Consider the following 9,297-nt stretch of genomic DNA (forward strand, 5'->3'; position numbering starts at 1 on the left):
TCGTCCCGGTGGGGTCCTGGTCCGTTGAATTTTTTGAAAAACAGGAACGTTCCTTATATTACCAGAAAAACCCGATAACACATAAAATGCATTGAAACTCGCGTAAAATGAAATAAAACGAGTATCTTAATAAAGACACTAATAAATACGCGTCTCGATTATTGATAAGTTCATATAATTGCAGTTTAAACATATTTTAATGAATCGAGAATTTTTCTGGCCCGCACAGAAACACACATAACAGTTATAACATCCATAGCATGGCACAATTACTTTAAATTTATAAAACACATACTATTTATTTATTTAACACATAATATTCACATAATTTTCCCGGATATTACAAAGATCTTGCTAAAAAAATTCTCACTAAATTCTTCCTCATGGAAAAGACTGCCGCAATCAGGAATGCTCTTACTCAGTTTGCTCAACAAACTGCAGAATCTCCGTGTGAGGCTTGGGATCGATATAAGGAGATGCTAAGGAAGTGCCCACACCATGGTATGCCTGATTGGATGATTATCAACTATTTCTACAATGGATTGGGTTCTACTTCTAGACCCATGCTTGATGCAGCATCAGGAGGAGCCTTGTGGGCTAAGAGCTACGATGAAGCTTATGAACTTATTGAACTGATGGCTGCTAATGAGTACCAGAATCCTTCCTAGAGACTGACTCAGGGAAAAATAGCAGGAATTCTGGAGTTGGATGCAGCAACTGCTATCGCTGCCCAGCTTAAGGCTTTGATAATGAAGGTGGACACCTTGGCAAATTATGGAGTTAATCAAATCACTAGTGTCTATGAGCTTTGTGCTGATGCCCATGAAACTGATCAGTGCGCAATCTCTAGTGAATCAGCTCAGTTTGTGAGCAACTTCCAGCAATCGCAGCAACCAGTGCCAGCCACCTATCATCCTAATAACCGCAATCATCCTAATTTCAGCTAGAGCAACGCTCAGAATGCAGTTCAACAGCCTTTCCAGCAATATCCATCTAAACAGTACAACCCCCCTGGTTTTCAGCAACCACAGTATGCACCAAGACAACAACTCCAGCTGCAACAAGCTATTAAAAATCTAAATTAGAGGAGTTAAAGCTTATGTGCAAGAGTCAAGTTGTTTCTATCAAGACCTTGGAAAATCAAATTGGGCAGATTGCCAATACCTTGCTAAATCGTCAACCTGGTATATTGCCTAGTGACACTGAAGTGCGGGAAAGAGGGAAGCTAAGGAGAAGGTAAAGGCAATCACTTTAAGGTCTGGGAAGGTTGCGAATCCCGAACAAACTCAAGAGTTAACTAAAGAAGCTGGGGATGAGAAAGAGGCAAAGCAGCAGGATGAAGAAGTGGAACCAAGGAAGACTACTGTTGAGCACACTCCGCCTGAGGGTAATACAGGGGAGAAACAGATCTATCCTCCACCGCCTTTTCCTAAGAGGCTGCAGAAGAAAAAGCAGGAAAAGCAATTTGAGAAGTTTCTGGAGGTGTTCAAGAAACTTTATATCAACATACCTTTCGCTGAGGCTCTCGAGCAGATGCCTAGTTATGCAAGATTTATGAAAGGTATTCTCTCTCGGAAGGTGAAGCTAGATGATTTAGAGACTGTCGCTCTCATGGAGGAATATCGTGCTGTGCTGCAGCAGAAGTTACCTCCGAAGCTTAAAGATCCAGGAAGCTTCACTATTCCATGTACTATTGGAAAAGTGTCTTTTGACAGATGCTTATGTGACTTGGGAGCTAGCATCAATCTGATGCCCTTGTCAATCTTCAAGCATTTGGACTTACCTGATCCCAAACCAACTTATATGACCTTGTAGTTGGCCGACCGTTCTATTACATATCCGTGAGGTATTGTGGAAGATGTCTTGGTCAAGGTTGATAAACTCATCTTTCCTGCTGATTTTGTAATTCTTGATTTCGAGGATGATAAGAAGATTCCCATAATCTTGGGAAGAAGTTTCTTGGCTGTTGTGTATATGTTGTGTACTTGATGATTTTATGAACAAAACACCTTGGTAGATTTTACTTAGTAAAATTATGTAGCACTCGACGGATAAGGTTTACAGTCCCGACGGATGACTCAATATAGTCCCGACGGATGATGACTTATTATCCATCGAGTGAGTAGCTTATGTAACAATAAGTCTGTGGCACATTTCTGCATACACATTTTTTAGAATCTATAGTAGTATTTGAGTCATGTTGACTTTAATTAGATATGCAGAATATGTTGATTAATTGTACATAAATGATGTCTTGTAATTCTGCATAAGTGAAATGAAGTCAAGTGCCTAATTGCTACCCGAAGGATAAACAACAATGAATTCGACAGATGATCAACAACCCGACGGATGATCAATAACTCGACGAATGATCATGAACCCGACAGATAAAGAATTCAAATATCTGTTGACAGTGACAACACAGTCACATGCGTCGAGTGGATGCAAATGGAATGTGGTAGCCTATTCAACTGGGTTTTCGAGAACAAAGAAGTATTGCCATTTCCATATTATTGTGAAGATATTCAAAGATGCTGGAATAGAGTAATGAAGTAGCATTGTAATAGACTATATAGTTTTGTTTTATTATCATGTTTTATTACTTTTTAATCTTGGTGATATATAAACCAAGAAGTAGCAACTAAGAAATAATCTGAGAAAGAAGCAAAGAAACATTTGTAAGCAGAATTCTTAGCATTTCTCTGCATTCTTAGTGTTCAATATTTATAAGCAGCTGTGAGATTTTTGCACACAGAGTTCTCTCGATATATATTATATATCTCTGGTGGAATCATTCAAATCCACCAGAAAGTTTTTAAAGACTCTTGTTTTTAATTACTTGTGTTTTGATTCATTTAAGTAACTATTCCGCATTGTGCTAATCAATTCATATATTTATATATATATATATATATATATATATATTCGAGTAAGAACATTTTTATTTCAAGAAAAAGTTTCAAGAATTCCATTAAACCCCCCTTCTGTAATTCTTGTCATATTGTTAAGGGACTAACAATTGGTATCAGAGCAAGCTCTTAACTTACAAAGAGTTTAAAGATCAAAACAATACAGCAAGATGAACAAGAAGGATGTTGGAGTCAAGATTCCTTTTCTGGATAAAGATAATTACCATCATTGGAAGGTAAAAATGCATCTTCATTTGCTTTCTCAAGATGAGGCCTATGTTGACTGCATAGAAAGAGGCCCTCATGTTCCAATGAGAGCTGCAACTGGAAATGAGCCATCTGTCCCCAAGCCAAGGCATGAATGGTCTGATCCTGACATTGAACAAGCCAGGAAGGATAAAAAGGCCATGAATATCCTGTTTAATGGAGTTGATGGTGATATGTTTAACAACATTATCAACTACAAAACTTCCAAGGATGTTTGGGATACAATACAGATCATCTGTGATGGCACTGAGCAAGTTAGAGAAAACAAGATGTGGCTATTGATTCAGCAATATGAGCATTTTCATAATGAAGAAAGTGAGTCTCTCACTGACATTTTTAGTAGGTTTCAAAAACTGCTAAATGCTCTAAAGTTGCATGGAAGGGTCTATCAGACAAAAGACTCCAATCTGAAATTCCTTAGATCTCTTCCAAAGGAATGGAAACCAATGATAGTCTCATTAAGAAACTCACAAGATTATAAGGAGTTTACTTTGGAGAGACTGTATGGCATCCTGAAAACTTATGAGCTTGAAATAGAGCTAGATGAGAGCATGGAGAGAGGAAAGAAGAAAGGAGGATCCATTGCACTAATTGCTGAGTTGGAAAAAGAGAAGGAAGAGAAGATGGAAGCTGTTGAGTCAAGTTCAAGGGTCTGTGGAAGCAAGGGCAAAGGGCTGGTAGCTGAGAATGAAGATTCTTTGAGCCAAGATGACATGGAAGACATTGATGAACACTTAGCATTTCTTTCCAGAAGATTTGCCAAGCTCAAGTTCAAAAAGAACTTTGGAGCAGCCAAGCCAAATAGAAATATGGTGGATAAATCAAAATTCAAATGTTTTAAATGTGGCTTGGAAGGGCATTTTGCCAGTGAGTGTAGAAAGTCAAATTCCAGCAAGAAAAAGTTTGAGCCTACGGATTATAAGCAAAAGTACTTTGAACTGCTCAAACAAAAGGAAAGGGCTTTCATAACACAAGAAAATGACTGGGCAGCAAATGGTCTGGATGAAGATGAAGATGTTAGTTATGTCAATCTAGCCCTAATGGACAAGTCTGATGAAACAGAAAAAAGTTCTTTAAGTAATCAGGTAATCAGGTAATTACTATAAACCTTGCACATTTATCTAAAGCTGAGTGTAATAATGCTATAAATGACATGTCTACATAGTTATATCATTTGTGTGTTACACTTAAGTCTCTTACTAAAGAAAATGCTAAAATCAAAGAAAACAATTTTTTTTTAAGTGAGAAGATTAATGTGCTTGAGTCTCAGTTCATTGATTTTGAAAAGTTAAGAATTGAGTGTAAGATTACCAAGGAGGAATTAACTGAGTCCTTGAAGAAAGAAGAAATTTTAAAGAAGCAGCTCGAGCGTGAACATGAGGTGATTAAGGCATGGAAAACATCTAGGGATGTCCATGCTCAAATCACCAAAGTTCAAGGAATTGAGTCTTTCTGTGATGCAGCCTGGAAAAAGAACAAAGAGAAACTAGAACCAAATTTGGTAGATGGAGCGCTAACAGATGTAGACTCGACGGATGATGAGGATCATCTGTCGAATAACAAAAAGGGTTATCCGTCGAATGATGAAAATCCTCATCCGTCGGCTATGAGCAAGCCTCTTAGTAAAGCCAAACTTGTTAAGTTAAATGAAAAGTATGGATCTGTTTCCAAGAACTTTGTTTCAGGAGAATCGAGTCAGGTTAAGAAAGGGAAAAAGGCTAATGTTGGTAACATGACTGTCAAACAGTTAAGTGACAGACTTGAAAAGATTTAGGTAAAAACAGAGGCTAAAAAGAAAAATAATAGAAATGGTAAAGTAGGGATTAACAAACACAATAACTACACACCTGATAAATATGCTCCTAGAAAAATCTGTGTCAAGTGTGGTAGTGTAAATCATCTGTCAGTTAATTGCAAATCTGCCATGCCTACTTCCACGTCTGTGCTACCTCACTTTACCAACATGAATGCTATGCCTCCCATGCCTATGAATGCTATGTCTACACAGAATATGAATACACAGTTTGCTAACATGCCATTTGCACCTAATCCTTATTATGCTGCATTTAGTATGCCACAAATGCCATTTAGCATTTGTGGCAGGACCCGAGAAAACTTGGGTACCAAAATCAACCTGATTTGATTTTGATGTGTGCAGGGAAACAGAAAGAATCTTTGGTACTTGGATAGTGGTTGTTCAAGACACATGACTGGTGGTTCTACCCTGCTCACAGAGTTCAAGGAGAGAGCTGGCCCAAGTATTACTTTTGGAGATGACAGCAAAGGTTATAATGTGGGATATGGCTTGATTTCAAAGGGCAATGTCATCATTGAGGAAGTTGCCTTAGTGGATGGTCTCAAACACAATCTGTTGAGTATCAGCCAGCTTTGTGATAAAGGCAACTCAGTAACCTTCAACTCAGAAGCCTGTGTTATGACTAATAAAAGAAACAACAAAGTGGTTCTCACTGGTGTGAGAAAAGGAAATGTGTACGTAGATGATTTCAACTCATCTAATGCAGAAACTGTTACTTGTCTTCTCAGTAAAGCAAGTCAGGATGAAAGTTGGCTATGACACAAGAAGCTATCCCATTTAAACTTCAAGACCATGAATGAGCTAGTAAAGAAAGAACTGGTTAGAGGCATTCCACTAGTGGGGTTTTCTAAGGATGGACTGTGTGATGCCTGCCAAAAAGGGAAGCAGATTAAAGCATCATTCAAGAAGAAACTTGATTCGACAATTGAAGAACCTTTGCAACTGCTACACATGGATTTGTTTGGACCAGTCAATGTATTGTCCATCTCAAGGAAAAGATTTTGCCTAGTAATTGTAGATGATTTCTCAAAGTTCTCTTGGACATATTTCCTAAAGTTTAAAGATGAGGCTAGTGAAATCATCATCAATCACATAAGGCAAGTCAATAATGTTGGATTTTTAACGCAGCTGGGGCATGGCAAAACACTTTTACACATATAAAATCCAAATAAAAGCATATAAATCGTGAATAAAAATTCGAGGGATCGAATCTAATCTTTTAAAATAATTCGGAGACAACGATCAGAGATCCATAGCAGTTGCTCCTCAAGTGTGAAGCACTCCACCGGTATCCACCAAGAAAACGATGTTAAGGAGGAGGAAGAAGGTGGAGAGAATTGGGTTTTCCAAACTTTTTGGGTTTTCGGGTTTTTTATCGGTTAGAATAAAATAGGGTCTATAATAGTGTATTTATAGGCAAAATTTTTAGCTGAAATTTTCCCATAAATATTATTATTATTATCCCATTTATTATTCTCATTAATAATTAAAACACCTTTTAATTATTAATCCTTTTTCTAAACACTTTAGAAATAATTCTCTCTCTTGATTTAATTTCCAAAAATTAAATTCTTAATAAATAATATTAAGAACTTTTCTTAATTAATTTATAATCAATTAAATTTCATTTAATCAATTATTAAATTGCCAATTAATTATTTATTTCACAAATAAATAATTATTAGTCATTATTAATTAATTTCTCCACCATAAAATCATTCTCTTTTTATGGTGTGACCCTGTAGGTTCAATACTAAGCCGGTAGTAGAAATAAATAATAATAAAACTATTTTATCATTATTTATATAAATTCTCTAATTTATTAAATATGATTAATTAATTAATCATATTTATTCTACATCGTGAGGGATACTTCTCAGCATATCGCGACTATCCGGATAATATGAATTCACTGCTTAGAATACCAAGAACCTATTCAGTGAATAGTTACCGTACAATAAACTCCTTCTACCCTACAATGATCTGATTAAATACAAGGCATGGATCTCGTGTCAAGCCTATCTAATTCAATCACTTTGCTTACCATTTACTATGCGTAGTTCTATGCAAATTAGAAACTCCTTTCTAATTTCATTTACTCTGGCCAGAGATTCCTGAACTAGCATAAGTGGATCAGCCTTGAACATTCGCTTCCTTCACTATCTTCGTGTACAAATTCCTATACCCAGAAGAGCCCTAATAATTGTCCCTGGAGACTAAGAACTAAACCAAAGCATAGTTCAGTGTACACAAGATGACTATGATGATCTCAAGTCTAAGGATACTTGTACAACTATCACTATGTGAACAACTGCTGACACGTGAGTTAACTCCATCAGTTGTTCAGCTGTGCGAGTCATGTTCAGTGAACTTATTCTATAATAAGCACCTACATACTAGCTATAGTGTCACCACACAAATGTCTATGAGAATAGACATCCTTCATAATGAAGCAAGCATAGTATGTACCAGTTAGTAATCCTACGACCAGGAACTATTTAAGTTTAGAGTTATCATCTTTTTAGGTCTCACTATTATGATCTCATCATAATCCATAAAAAGCTTTACTCTATACTATGGTATATCTTATTTAAACACTTAAATAGATAAAGTCCGTAATAAAAATAAAACAAGTCTTTTATTAATATCAATGAGATCAAAACAGATTACATAAAAGTTATTCCTAAATCCTAATACATGATTGGACTTAGGACATATTCCTTTCAATCTCCCACTTGTACTAAAGCCAATCACTCTGGTATCTAATACCCATCTTGTCTTTATGACGATCAAAGTGACTTTCATAAAGTAGCTTTGTGAGTGGGTCTGCTATGTTGTTATGTGTGTCAACTCTAATTCAATACAATATAAGAAATGTTACCGCGCTCCCACTAACCCTTTTGTAGACGCATGGTTCATCTACGTTTTTGATAAAATCAAACTCTTTGATTGTCTCATCAAAACGAATGTTCCATCTTTCGAGAAGCCTTCTTTAAACCACATATGATTCGCAGCAGCTTACACACTAGGTTTTCATTTCTCTTGGAAAGAAAACCATCTGGCTATATGCCATATCTCATAGTCGTAGTAAGCAGCAATCGCAAGCAAAATCCGAACCGATTTTAACAGGACTACAGGTAAAAGGTTTCATCAAAGTCAATCCATTGCCTTTGTTTGAATCCTTTTGCCAAAAGCCTGGCCTTAAAGGTCTCCACCTGGCCATCTACTATAATCTCTCTTTTGTATACCGTATACTTAGATTCCATTCCGGATTTCATGGCACTATGCCATTTCTCTGAGTCAACACTACTCATAGCCTCATTATAGGTCACAGGGTCGTCATCATCAATGATCGACAACTCATTGTCATTCTCAATGACAAGGCCATAATACCTCTCAGGTTGGCGAGACACTCTCCCTGATCTATGAATGGGCTGTTCCACAAAAGGTTGTTCAGTCAGAACAGGTGTTTCCACTTGATCCGTTGTAGTTTGTGCTTCTTGAACTTCATCAAGTTCAATTTTGCTCCCACTGTTTCCTTCAAGGATAAACTCCTTTTCCAAGAAGGTAGCATGTCTGGATACAAACACCCGATGATCGGTGTAAAAGTAATACCCTAAAGTCTCTTTAGGATATCCCACAAAACTACATTTTACGGATCGATATTTCAGCTTATCTGGGTCAACTTTCTTGACATAAGCTGGACATCCCCAAATCTTAACGTGTTTAAGACTCGGTTTCCTTTCTTTCCATATCTCATACGGAGTTTGAGGAACAGATTTGGAAAGCACCTTATTCAGTAAATATGCTGAGGTTTCCAATGCATAACCCCATAGGAATACTGAAAGATTTGTATAGCTCATCATGGACCGAACTATGTCTAACAAAGTTCGATATCTCCTTTCAGATACTAATCTGGAGGAGTCCACTGGGAGACTATACCATTTACTTTGAGATAATCCAGAAACTCTCCGTTTGTAATAACCCCAATTTTCGGAAATTTTTGAAACCCTTATGAATAGTGTTTTTGCTGAATGAGAAAACTTTTCATGCCACACTATGTAGGGGTTCTGTTATGGATATTCTGAGATTTTATTAGTACTCTATATGGTATATAAGTGTATGTAAAGATCGTCAGAATCCAATTCCGAACACTTTGATTTTTCCCGAAAATCTACCAGATACAGAAAGAATTGAGTATAAGGTAACAGAATAAAAAGGATTTAAATTCAAGGATTATAAGAGAGGATTATGAAAGGAATATAATGTATTGAGAAAGGTTAAAGAAACCTAAGTAATAAGATC

The 9,297-nt window shown here is 36.7% G+C and overlaps 1 non-coding gene across 1 annotated transcript; it reads right to left on the reverse strand.

Annotated features, from left to right (window-relative positions):
- Positions 1-398: 398 nt before the first annotated feature.
- LOC141670253 (small nucleolar RNA R71) lies at positions 399-505 on the reverse strand. The gene has a single exon (XR_012554492.1). It is a non-coding gene; the product is annotated as a small nucleolar RNA R71 (small nucleolar RNA).
- Between the last annotated feature and the right edge of the window lie 8,792 nt (positions 506-9,297).

The sequence above is a fragment of the Apium graveolens genome, chromosome 6 (genome assembly GCF_009905375.1).
Source record: "Apium graveolens cultivar Ventura chromosome 6, ASM990537v1, whole genome shotgun sequence".
Classification (NCBI taxonomy): Eukaryota; Viridiplantae; Streptophyta; class Magnoliopsida; order Apiales; family Apiaceae; genus Apium; species Apium graveolens.